Here is a 12,452-nt window from a genome sequence, read left to right on the forward strand (position 1 = left end):
ACAGGCAAAACATGATTACTCTTTGGGTGTTAATCACATAGCAATATGAACTAGATTATTGACTCTAGTAAACCCTTTGGGTATTAGTCACATGGAGATGTGAACTAATCATATAAAGATGTGAACTATTGGTGTGAAATCACATGACGATGTGAACTAGATTATTGACTCTAGTACAAGTGGGAGACTGAAGGAAATATGCCCTAGAGGCAATAATAAAGTTGTTATTTGTATTTCCTTAGATCATGATAAATGTTTATTATTCATGCTAGAATTGTATTAACCGAAAACTTAGTACATGTGTGAATACATAGACAAACAAAGTGTCACTAGTATACCTCTACTTGACTAGCTCGTTAATCAAAGATGGTTAAGTTTCCTAGCCATAGACATGAGTTGTCATTTGATGAATGGGATCACATCATTAGAGAATGATGTGATTGACTTGACCCATCCGTTAGCTTAGCACTATGATCGTTTAGTTTATTGCTATTGCTTTCTTCATAACTTATACATTTTCCTATGACTATGAGATTATGCAACTCCCGAATGCCGTAGGAACACTTAGTGTGCTATCACTACAAGAAATCTGTTAATCCGTGACGGATTTCTCATGACGTTCTCCTGAACCATCACGACAACCGTCATGGATCTGCAAGATGTGAATGGGCCTCGAGACGATAGCTCCATTATGATGGACATTGAAGGACCGTCACGGAAACCGTCATGGATTAACCAGATGGGCCTAGTCAGGCCTAACTTTTTCTCTTTATACACCATTCGGACCGTCACGGGTGGGCTCCTGCTGTGCGTGCTATTTTGATTGTCCTACATGTCAGTCAAATACATTAGTGAATAGGAGAAAAAACGGAGAGTAAAACAAACAGAGCGCGCGCGAGAAGGGCAATTTTAAGTCCCCAGCGCGGGAAGTGAAAATTTTTGAGCCAGCCCATTTAAGTACAGAGTCCACACCAGCCTAACCCTAATCTCGTCTCCTCCCATACCAACCATCAGCCGCCGCCGCCACTCCACCTTCCCTCCTCGCGTCGCTCCATGTCGCCGCCAGTGGCGCCGGCTTTGAACCACCCTGCGCCAGGCCCCTCCCATCGACGAGCCCATCCGGTGGGTAAATGGCTATGCCCCCCATTCCTCTTCTCATGGTGGTCGCTATGTCTCTTGTCCCCCTTTCTATTCTCATGGCTGCCGATCTGCTATCTTTGTAGGGAGAGATGTCGTTTTTTCATGAAGGTTGGCTCCAAGTTCCTTGCACATAGTGGAGTCACCAAGGCCCGTGCCCCTGCCATGCTCGGTCTGACTACAGGTGTTCCATCTCGAGGCTTGCACACTGTAAGTTTCCCTTTCCATCTCTTGGTAGATTGGAGGTCTCTTGGACTGTTGGTGGACTGGAGGTGTCTTGACCTGTTGATAGGTTGGAGGTGACTTATTTGTTGGTTGATTTGTGGTTGTTGGGTTGATTTGTGGTCTTGATCTGTTGGTAGAGTGGAGGGGTCTTGATCTGTTGTTGGTAGAGTGGAGAGGTCTTGATCTATTGGTATAGGGGATAAGGATCAATTGTAGTGCAACTGGAAGGGATCGATTGGACTGTCCTGGTCAGGGGATCGATTGGAGGGACCTGGACGGTATACTAGCATTGTTAAGGGCAATTGTTGTTTTACTTCCCAATTACAGCAGCACATGTTTTCAGTTTTCCAAGAGATATGTGGTTAATCAAGAGCTAATCTGTAGTAAAGTAGATGTTGGCAGTGAATTGATTGTTTTGAAGATGCTGTCCTATCTATTATCTATGACCTGTTCAATCTAGAGTATGTCTGCAGTAACTATACATGATTTATCAAAGTTCTTTGTCTAGACTTCCTCTGTAGTAACAATTCATGGCCTGTTTGAGCGTGACAAGTTGAAGTTTTCGTTGAAGATAATGTAGTACTCTACAGTCACTATGCTGATGTCTGTTGGTTGAGGCCTCTTATCCCCATGGGTATCAATCCCACACCGGACCCCTCCTTGTCTATCTCACTCCATACCCTTCCCATGCAGATTGTGCCCTCGAGTTGCGGCGGCCCAGTCCTGCCTCTCAAGTTGATGCGGCGGCAGTGGCGGCGGTACCGACAGCTAGCTTTGGAACCCCCTGACGTCACCGGCGGCGGGCATAGATCCAGCTCCATCCGGTGGTGTGACACACACGCGCGCTTCTTCTTGGATGGTCAGTGGCAAGTCTGAGGGGAACACGGGCGTGTCCTTCATGCACGACGATGGCACCGGCCCATCGATTTCATCTGGTGAGTGCAGCTCGGCAAATTGCTTGCTTTTACTTGAATTCCAGATTTATACTTTTGTTTGGATTCCATTGTTGTATGTTGGCTCTGGGATTTGTCCATTGCTGCAACTTCAATCTTCACTGGATGGAAATACTGTTGGTTGTTAGTAAGACAGTGCAAGAAATCCAGTAGTGTGAATTAAAACCTGCAGGTTCTTAACCATCTCTTATTGATTTCAGGTCTTGCTGAAGCTATCCAAGAGAGCCATTTCCTCTCCTACACATATGCTACCATTGGAACTGAATATCTCATGACAAAGTCACGCACAGGGGGCAGTACTCTCCCTCACTCGGCTTTGCTTAACCACACTCGGCCATTTTTTGCTTAACAATTTCTTCATTTTGCATCACAAAAGCATGCATTTCTCATTAGAGAAGCTAAACATTGCATAAACTTCTGAATTTTTTAGCCACATCTTGGCATTATTCTGAACTGAATCATGACAAGAACACATGACTTGAATTTCTCAGTACACGTCTGCACCATTAATCACAACAACAAAAAATTGTCACATAACCCATATATACAACAGAATGTTATTTTACACAGCCTGACGACTTCCACTAGTTAGAGTCTTTTGTATGTAAACTTATATAACTTTTATGTATTGTAGGCAGCTCCTTGCACTGTACAGTGCAGTGCCTGATCTAGTACATATGTTGTGCCAATGGATATGGGCATTTACAACTGATTTGAGAGCCTTTGGGATATGACTACTATGACTATCACCAAGAGGATAGTTTCTAAAAATGAAGCCATGTAGGTAACTATCATAGTGATGTATCAGATTGCCGTTTTTTGGCGTATTTACATGGCCTGAACTGTTCCTGCTGCAGTACTTGGAGTTCTGTGATGTGTGTTTTGTTACTGTCACTTATACGTCAACTTGAGGCTTTGTAGGTTCTTTATATTTATAAGCACTTGTACCTCTGCCTATCTCCTCTGCTATGAGCTCGTGCCTGAACCATACACTGTTTCATGTAGACTACTAACTTGCATGAGCCTGAAGAATGGATTAATTTAGCAAGTAGGAATTTAGTTTTTTCTTGCATGAGCTATTGCACCTCTAGTTTGTTCTATTGTATCCTGGACCGTGAGGGAAATTGAAGGAAGTATTTTGTAGTGCAAATTTTTTTGGGTTAATATGCATCACATATACATATATATTTCACATGTTTAGTTGTGGTAATTTTCTTGATTAATATGCACAACGTAGCCTATTTCAGTTAGTAATTTTTTAGTGTTTGATTTGATAGGTATGGTAGAGAAGTGAATCTATGACGGTGATGTCGATAGTTGGCTGCCAGTGTGAACCAGCAAATATGCTGAGACAACAGGCAGTTGATGGAAGCGTCGAAGTCGAGCCAGGTCAGCAAATCGTGAATCTGAACACCCCTGTTTCATAAGTGCACTCTGAATGATGTTGTTGGCCTGAAACTGAAGGCATTTAATCTGTATACCATGTGCTTCCTGGCATCCTTGTTGCTAGGAAACTAAATTTGTATAGCACCAGGTGTCTGCACTATAACTTTGTTTATCATGCATGCAGTATGACATTAAAACAGTACACGTCTTAGCGTATGTTGTTTTGCCGCTGATGCATATATACATGCTTGCACTAATATACATGCAGTGATGATTAATCATCTCTCACATATTAAGCCTACTGCTATGCTGCCACCTGCTAACTTGATTGATTTGTCCTCAAGTGCCTATTTTGGCTTTTTCTTCTTCATATTGTTGTGTTATGAACAAATTGCAATTCTTTGTACTTGATAGTGAGGTTATTTATATATTTGAACTAGTTATTGCTGGCCGGAATGTGTGAAGCATGCTATTTTTTACAATGCATATATGATGGCATACATGTATATGAATTACTTCATTTACCAAGCATTCTTTTACAATCAAGTGAAAGTTCAATTAATAAATTTAGTTATGCGCAAACTTTTATTACATGGTTGTGTGAGTGAGATTATGTATATTTGACTAGTTATTCTTCCTTAGCTTAGATAAATGTTATTTTTCATTCGTAGGCACTACAAGATTTAAGAATTTTGGACAACATATAGTTCATTTTTATTTTTGTTGTAATTCTCTTATTTCTATGATCTATTCATATGTACAAATATCTAACAAGGTTCTTGTAAATATGCCAGGTAAGATTAGGTAGCGAGCTACTTGTTGCTGTCGTCACAATCAAGCTGCCATCACAATCAACCACGACGCCATGACATGATAGTTGCCACAGGAGGACCGACGGAAAGAACATGAATAACAACCTCAATAGTTTATATGTTATGTTGATGTAAAATGGATTGTACTGGTTCCTAACCTTGCTGTGTGATATATTGTCAATCTATGTTGTAAGTTCTTATTTATAGAGGATTTTATAAACTGCTATGTTGTATTTACATACCGATGGCTACAAACTGGATCAACTATGTAATGTCCTAACACTTTGCAAATGCTTCCTCTTGGGCCAAAATTGGCACTTGGATTTGTGAGATGCATTATGCTAAAAACATGCTTGGTCAAAATTTGGCAGAAATAAATGGGCTAATCAGGCAGAAATGAATAGGCTAATGGGCTCGGCCAAATTTAAATTGTGCCCAAATCGATGATGGTTTTTGTGATGGAAATCAGTATCCACGTAGGCAGACATGTCATTCGAATTGGTCAATTGAAAATCCACGTGGCGTCAGTCCATGACGGAATGTTCCTATCACAGAGGTTTGGGCTTGGGCGGGCCTGGGGCAGATCCATGACGGTCAAGAACCGTCAAGGAAGGTACGGCGTGAAATTATGACGCGATATACATGACAGATTTTAGATCCGTCATGTACGGGCACCCATGACAGATTTCCGTTGGTCCATGACGGACTATATCCGTCATGTATTAACAGATTTCTTGTAGTTTATCAAACGTCACAATGTAACTGGATGGTTATAAAGATGCTCTATGTTATATCTTGAGCATGCGTTGGTTTTCCCTTGAAGAGGAAAGGGTGATGCAGCAAAGTAGCGTAAGTATTTCCCTTACTTTTTGGGAACCAAGGTATGAATCCAGTAGGAGACCACGCGCGAGTCACCTCATACCTACACAAACAAATAAGAACCTCGCAACCAACGCGATAAAGGGGTTGTCAATCCCTTCACGGCCACTTGCAAGAGTGAGATCTGATAGACATAATAATAATAAGATAAATATTTTTGGTATTTTATGATATAATTGAGCATAGTTATGAGAATATCTAGGTATGATCATGTATATAGGCATCACGTGCATGACAAGTAGACCAACTCCTATCTGCATCTACTACTATTACTCCACACATCGACTGCTATCCAGCATGCATCTAGAGTATTAAGTTCATAAGAACGGAGTAACGCTTTAAGCAAGATGACATGATGTAGAGGGATAAACTCATGCAATATGATATAAACCCCATCTTTTTATCCTCGATGGAAACAATACAATATGTGTCGTTTCCCCTACTATCACTGGGATCGAGCACCGCAAGATTGAACCCAAAGCTAAGCACTTTTCCCATTGCAATAAAGATCAATCTAGTAGGCCAAACCAAACTGATAGTTCGAAGAGACTTGCAAAGATAACCAATCATACATAAAAGAATTCAGAGAAGATTCAAATATTGTTCATAGATAATCTTGATCATAAACCCACAATTCATCGGATCTCGACAAACACACCGCAAAAGAAGATTACATCGAATAGATCTCCAAGAGAATCGAGGAGAACTTTCTATTGAGATCCAAAGAGAGGGAAGAAGCCATCTAGCTAATAACTATGGACCCGAAGGTCTGAGGTAAACTACTCACACATCATCGGAGAGGCTATGGTGTTGATGTAGAAGCCCTCCGTGATCAATGCCCCCTCCGGCGGAGCACCAGAAAAGGCACCAAGATGGGATCTCACAGGTACAGAAGGTTGTGGCGGTGGAATTAGGTTTTCGTGGTGCTCTCTGATGTTTTCAGGGTACGTAGGTATATATAGGAGGAAGAAGTAGGTCGGTGGAGCCACGAGGGGCTTGATGACCCACCGGTATAGGGGATCTATCGTAGTCCTTTCGATAAGTAAGAGTGTCGAACCCAACGAGGAGTAGAAGGAAATGATAAGCGGTTTCCAGCAAGGTATTCTCTGTAAGTACTGAAACAAGTGGTAACAGATAGTTTTGTGATAGGATAATTTGTAAAGAGCAACAAGTAACAAAAGTAAATAAAGTGCAGAAAGGTGGCCCAATCCTTTTTATAGCAAAGGACAAGCCTGGACAAACTCTTATATAGAGAAAAGCGCTCCCGACGACACATGGGAATATCGTCAAGCTAGTTTTCATCACGTTCGTATGATTCACGTTCGGTACTTTGATAATTTGGTATGTGGGTGGACCGGTGCTTGGGTGTTGCCCTTACATGGACAAGAATTCCACTTATGATTAACCTCTATTGCAAGCATCCGCAACTACAAAAAAAGTATTAAGGTAAACCTAACCATAGCATGAAACATATGGATCCAAATCTGCCCCTTACAAAGCAATGCATAAACTAGGGTTTAAGCTTCTGTCACTCTAGCAACCCATCATCTACTTATTACTTCCCAATGCCTTCCTCTAGGCCCAAATCATGGTGAAGTGTTATGTAGTCAACGTTCACATAACACCACTAGAGGAGAGACAACATACATCTCATCAAAATATCGAACAAATACCAAATTCGCATGACTACTAATAGCAAGACTTCTCCCATGTCCTCAGGAACAAACGTAACTACTCACAAAGCATATTCATGTTCATAATCATAGGGGTATTAATATGCATATAGGATCTGAACATATGATCTTCCACCAAATAAACCAACTAGCATCAACTACAAGGAGTAATTAACACTAGTAGCAACCTACTAGCACCAATCCCAGACTTGAAGATAAGAATTGGATACAAGACATGAACTAGGGTTTTGAGAGGAGATGGTGCTGATGAAGATGTTGATGGAGATTTCCCTCTCCCGGTGAGAGAAGCATTGGTGATGACGATGGCGATGATTTCCCCCTCCCAGAGGGAAGTTTCCCCGACAGAACAGCTCTGCCGGAGCCCTAGATTGGATCCGCCAAGGTTCCTCCTCGTGGCGGCAGAGTTTCATCCAAGAAGATGCCCACCGGAGGGCCACCAGGGGGCCCACGTGGTAGGGGGGCACGCCCAGGGGGTAGGGCGCGCCCCCACCCTCGTGGGCAGGGTGTGACCCCCCTAGTGAACTTCTTGCGCTCAGTATTTTTTTTATATTCTGAAAACGTCTTCCGTGAAGTTTCAGGACTTTTGGAGCTGTGCAGAATAGGTCTCTAATATTTGCTCCTTTTCCAGCCTAGAATCCCAGCTGCTGGCATTCTCCCTCTTTATGTAAACCTTGTAAAATAAGAGAGAATAGGCATAAGTATTGTGACATAATGTGTAATAACAGCCCATAACGCAATAAATATTGATATAAAAGCATGATGCGAAATGGGCGTATCAACTCCCCCAAGCTTAGACCTCGCTTGTCCTCAAGCGAAAGCCGAAATCAAAAAATATGTCCACATGTTTAGAGATAGAGGTGTCGATAAAAATAAAATACGGACATGAGGGCATCATGATCATTTTTAGAACAGCAACTTATATAATTCTTGTCATATGATTTCTTATGCTAGAGTAATAATTCAATCACAATTTCAAGTATGAATCGTAAACTTCATTGAAAACTAAAAAACCATAATCTCAGTCATTGGAGCAATTGCAATTTATCATAACATAGGAAAGATTTAATGTATAAGAGCTTTTCAGCAAGTCCACATAGTCAACTATCATATAGTCTTTCACAATTGCTGACACTCACGCAATACTTATGGGTATGGAGTTTTAATCGGACACAGAGAAAGATAGGGGCTTATAGTTTTGCCTCCCAACGTTTTACCTCAAGGGTAATGTCAACAATAATAGTTCATGAAAACTCACATCCAATTAGCCATATATACCAGGATATTTCCAACATACTGTGCTTGCCAAAGGATAAAATGTAAAAAGGAAGGGTGAAGATCACCATGACTCTTATGCAAGGTGGGAGATAAAAGTAAAAGTTAGGCCCTTCGCAGAGGGAAGCAGAGGTTGTCGTGTGCTTTTATGGTTGGATGCACAAAATCTTAATGCAAAAGAACGTCACTTTATATTGCCACTTGTGATATGGACCTTTATTATGCAGTCTGTCGCTTTTATTTCTTCCATATCACACGATCGTATGAAGCTTATTTTCTCCCACACTAATAAGTCATACATATTTAGAGAGCAATTTTTATTCCTTGCACCGATGACAACTTACTTGGAGGATCTTACTAAATCCATAGGTAGGTATGGTGGACTCTCATGCAAAACTGGTTTAGGGGTATTTGGAAGCACAAGTAGTATCTCTACTTGGTGCGATGAATTTGGCTAGCATGAGGGGGAAAGGCAAGCTCAACCATCTTGGATGATCCATGACAATATAATTTATCTCAGATGTAAGAAAACATAACCCATTACGTTGTCTTCCTTGTCCAACGTCAACTCTTTAGCATGTCATATTTTAATGAGTGCTCACAATCATAAAAGATGTCCAAGATAGTATATTTATATGTGAAGACCTCTCTTTCTTTATTACTTCCTTTTAATTGCAATGATGACCAAAACTATGTTTGTCAACTCTCAACAACTTTTATTCATCATTCTTTTTCTATGTGAGCTCATTACTCTCCATAAGATCCATATGATCTCCTTGTTTCCCCTTTTTTATTCTTTCTCTTTCCTTTTATTCACTTAGGATCATGGCAAAATAATCAAGCCGTTGACTCAACACTAATCTTTATTATATATAGCTCACGGACTCGATTACATAGAGGCATCATAAAGCAAAACTCACAACTAGATCATACTAAAACTTTATTCTACTAGATCAAGATATTATCAAAAGGATCGAACTAAGAAAACGGTAAAGATAAAAGTGATGGTGATACGATACCGGGGCACTCCCCCAAGCTTGGCAGTTGCCAAGGGGAGTGCCCATACCAGATACTCAATTCTTCTTTGTTGGTGGAGAAGGTGATGGTTTTGTTGATGGCGCAGGCTTGTCGTCCTTCTTCCAAGGCATAGGCTCACCATCATAGAAGGATGATCGAGTCTCCTGAAACTTCAAATCTGCAGCCAAACTCATCCTCTTGAATCTATATTCATACTCATAGTTTTGATTTTGCAGGTCATAGATCTGGGCTTGGAGGTGCTCGTTTTTCTCATGAAGCTTGAAGATGGCCTCCCCAATGCCCTTGACGTCCAGCTTGTGGTTGTTGGTGAACTCCGTGATCATAATGTGATTGGAATCGAGTCCAGGCTCCACCATCTCCTGACACTTGAAAACTTCTTGCTCCAATGCCTCGAGCCTTGCCTCCGTGCTTCCGGTCTTCCTTGGTCCCTCAGCATCATGGATGTGCAACAACCCCTCACGCATCTCAATGGTTTGAGGGTGTTGCAGCACTTCTGCGAGGTAGGGGTTGATGACCTTCTCGAAGAACTGGTCCTTGGGGGTGCTTGAAGACGACATGACGACCTGGATCTATCAGAAAAAAAGCACGAAACAAAAACAGGAGATTTTTACGTGATACGGGAGTCAAAACCCCCGGGAGATTACATAATGAATTTTTACCAACCAAAATATGTGTCGTGTACGAAAACGGAGTCCGGAGAGCACACGAGGTGCCCACGAGGTAGGGGGCGCGCCCAGGAGGGTAGGGCGCGCCCTCCACCCTCGTGGAGCCCTCGTGTCCTTCCCGGACTGCTTCTTATTTTTCTATTTTTCTAAATATTCCAAAACGGAGAAATATTGCCTTAAAAACTGTTTTGGAGTCGGTTTACTTACCGTACCACATACCTATTCCTTTTCGGAGTCTGAAACGTTCCGGAAAGTGTCCCTTATGTATTCCTCCGGGGTTACGGTTTCAATAACATTGGTTTCAACATTTATGGGATTACCTGAGATATAATGTTTGATTCTTTGACCGTTCACCACCTTCGGATTTGTGCCTTCGAAGTTGTTGATTTTTATGGCACCGGAACGATAGACCTCCTCGATAACGTAAGGACCTTCCCATTTAGAGAGAAGTTTTCCTGCAAAAAAAATCTTAAACGGGAGTTTTATAGCAATACATAATCACCTACATTAAACTCACACTTTTGTATCCTTTTATCATGCCATCTTTTAACCTTTTCTTTAAACAACTTGGTATTTTCATAGGCTTGGGTTCTCCATTCATCGAGTGAGCTAATATCAAATAACCTCTTCTCACCGGCAAGTTGAAAATCATAATTTATCTCTTTAATAGCCCAATATGCCTTGTTTTCTAGTTCGAGAGGTAAGTGACATGCTTTTCCATAAACCATTTTATACGGAGACATACCCATAGGATTTTTATATGCAGTTCTATAGGCCCATAATGCATCATCAAGTTTCTTGGACCAATTCTTCCTAGACCTATTGACAGTCTTTTGCAAAATTAATTTGAGCTCTCTATTACTCAATTCTACTTGACCACTAGACTGAGGGTGATAAGGGGATACAATTCTATGATTAACATCATACTTAGCAAGCATTTTACGGAAAGCACCATGAATAAAATGTGAACCACCATCAGTCATTAAATATCTAGGGACTCTAAATCTTGGAAAAATAACTTCTGTAAGCATTTTAATAGAAGTGTTATGATCAGCACTACTAGTTGGAATAGCTTCTACCCACTTAGTAACGTAATCAACAATAACTAAAATATGCGTATATCCATTAGAGGAAGGAAAAGGTCCCATATAGTCAAAGCCCCAAACATCAAATGGTTCAATAACGAGTGAATAGTTCATAGGCATTTCTTGACGTCTACTAATATTACCAATTCTTTGACATTCATCATAAGATAAGACAAACTTACGGGCATCCTTGAAGAGAGTAGGCCAATAAAAACCAGATTGCAATACCTTATGTGCAGTTCTATCTCCAGCATGGTGTCCTCCATAAGCTTCGGAGTGACACTTGCGTAGGATCTGTTCTTGTTCATGCTCAGGTACACAACGTCTAATAACACCATCTACTCCTTCTTTATAAAGATGTGGGTCATCCCAAAAGTAGTGCCTCAAATCATAGAAGAACTTTTTCTTTTGTTGGTATGTGAAACTAGGTGGTATAAACTTATCAACAATGTAATTAGCATAATCAACATACCATGGAGAAGTATGAGAAGCATGACATTTAATTGCTCATCAGGAAAGCTATCAACAATAGGTAGTGGGTCATCAAGCACATTTTCTAACCTAGACAAGTTGTCTGCAACGGGGTTCTCAGCTCCCTTTCTATCAACAATATGTAAGTCAAATTCTTGTAGCAAGAGAACCCATCTAATAAGTCTAGGTTTAGCATCTTTCTTTTCCATAAGATATTTAATAGCAGCATGATCAGTGTGAATAGTTACTTTAGAATCAACATTATAAGGTCTGAACTTATCACAAGCAAATACAACTGCTAAGAATTCTTTTTTAGTAGTAGCATAATTTCTTTGAGCATTGTCTAGGGTTTTACCAGCATATTGAATAACGTTTAATTTCTTACCAACTCTTTTCCCTAGAATAGCACCTACAGCATAATCACTAGCATCACACATAATTTCAAAGGGTAAATTCCAATCAGGTGGCTGAACAATAGGTGCAGAGATCAATGCTTTCTTAAGAATTTCAAATGCTTCTACACAATCATCATCAAAGACAAATGGTATATCTTTTTGTAATAAATTAGTCAGAGGCCGAGAAACTTTTGAGAAGTCCTTAATGAACCTCCTATAAAATCCGACGTGACCAAGGAACCTTCTTATACCTTTGATGTCCTTGGGGCATGGCATCTTTTCAATAGCATCAACCTTGGCTTTATCAACTTCAATACCTCTTTCAGAAACTTTATGCCCCAAGACAATACCTTCATTAACCATAAAGTGGCATTTTCCCAATTCAAGACAAGATTAGTTTCTTCACATCTTTGCAAAACTCGATCAAGGTTGCTCAAGCA

At 40.7% G+C, this 12,452-nt stretch overlaps 1 long non-coding RNA gene across 2 annotated transcripts; it reads left to right on the top strand.

Annotated features, from left to right (window-relative positions):
* The first annotated feature begins 995 nt into the window (after positions 1 to 995).
* LOC123059141 (uncharacterized) lies at positions 996 to 4,918 on the top strand. 2 transcript variants are annotated; one of them, XR_006427369.1, is made up of 6 exons: positions 996 to 1,122; positions 1,224 to 1,347; positions 2,056 to 2,297; positions 2,516 to 3,099; positions 3,593 to 3,704; positions 4,496 to 4,918. It is a non-coding gene; the product is annotated as an uncharacterized lncRNA (long non-coding RNA). The 2 variants fall into 2 exon arrangements; XR_006427370.1 differs by having other exon boundaries at positions 2,516 to 3,095.
* The last annotated feature ends 7,534 nt before the right edge of the window (positions 4,919 to 12,452 follow it).

The sequence above is a fragment of the Triticum aestivum genome, chromosome 3A, assembly GCF_018294505.1.
Source record: "Triticum aestivum cultivar Chinese Spring chromosome 3A, IWGSC CS RefSeq v2.1, whole genome shotgun sequence".
Classification (NCBI taxonomy): Eukaryota; Viridiplantae; Streptophyta; class Magnoliopsida; order Poales; family Poaceae; genus Triticum; species Triticum aestivum.